General features: G+C 39.4%; 1 long non-coding RNA gene across 1 annotated transcript in view; it reads right to left on the bottom strand.

Annotated features, from left to right (window-relative positions):
- Window positions 1-623: 623 nt before the first annotated feature.
- The window catches only part of LOC103470990 (uncharacterized), a 7,321-nt gene continuing 6,756 nt past the window's right edge, over window positions 624-1,188 (bottom strand). Inside the window, exon 2 of the long non-coding RNA XR_534567.1 lies at window positions 624-839. This is a non-coding gene — a long non-coding RNA (uncharacterized LOC103470990). The remainder of the gene's footprint in view (window positions 840-1,188) is intronic.

Raw genomic sequence — 1,188 nt, 5'->3', positions numbered from 1 at the left:
ATTTAACTGAAACACAGAACATCCAGAAATGTGATGAACTTCAGCTATAGAGTGAAAATGACACAGTGAGATGAAAACATTTGTCTATATCACTCAATACAGGACATTAACATTTTACATTTTAAAGTGTTTGTTCCAGAGGATCTGATACAAACGATAGCATTAGCTCATCCATCAGACATTTACTGAGGCCTGAAACATGCAGGGCAGATTGACCTGAGGACTGAGTGGTTGAAGCATTTCACTGACGCTTCAGATTGCAGATTTCCAATTGAAGGCGTCCGTAAGTGAACACAGTCATTATTCAATAAATCAAGCTGTGTAAAATAACTGTTAGGGTTGCTATTAAGAAGCCAATATGTAATGTTTGTTCATTTCTACGTTGTCGTACATACAAGATACTCCACTCACTGTTTAGCTTCATGTTGAAGAATCTTCAGTGTAATGAAACCAAAAAATAAAACTGGTCCAAAATATTCAATCTGTATTCTATTTTTGTAGCTTTGTTCTATTAAGATTGCTTTGTTTATTTTAAGCCACAAACAATCCATTTTATTGTCTCTGGGATGTCAAAACATGAGATTTGATTAAATTAGAACTACACAGATTAGAAGAAACACAGATTTCATAATATTTTGTTTATTCAAAACAGTAAAATACAGACGGTTCATGCATATCAATGGTATAAGAACAGCCACATTTTTTTAAATGAATGTGTCACCAGTGCATTTGGCCAGGTGTTCCTGTTCCAGAAAGGTCTCTGGTCATCCTGAAGCTGTGAGCCCACTGGGAGTCTGAAGGGAAACACTGAGACCAGAGGCCTGCAGGATGGTCTGCATCTGAAAACRTACATGATGGAAACATTAATGAATGTGCTGCACCAAAAAGCTGTACTTTTGACCTGTTGGCTATCACCTGCTGGCCTCAAATTTGGTTACAAAACCAAGGTTACAAAACTGAAGCCAGCAGGTGTCAGTCAGTTATGGTAGATCTGAACTTTGGTTTGATGACCTAAATATGAGAAACTTGTGACTGACAGGAGTTAGCAGGCACGTGCAGAGGGGGGGGGGGCTGGGGGTCCTTCAGCACCTGCCCTTTCGATATTACCCATCAGATACCTTTCCCCTTGTTTTACAGTGGGGGAACTGTATCTGATGGCCATATTTCACCCATCAGATACCGTTCCCC

This window comes from Poecilia reticulata, linkage group LG10 (genome assembly GCF_000633615.1).
Source record: "Poecilia reticulata strain Guanapo linkage group LG10, Guppy_female_1.0+MT, whole genome shotgun sequence".
Lineage (NCBI taxonomy): Eukaryota > Metazoa > Chordata > Actinopteri > Cyprinodontiformes > Poeciliidae > Poecilia > Poecilia reticulata.
The sequence above is the reverse complement of the archived record's forward strand: the minus strand, read 5'-3'. Positions and strand labels throughout refer to the sequence as shown.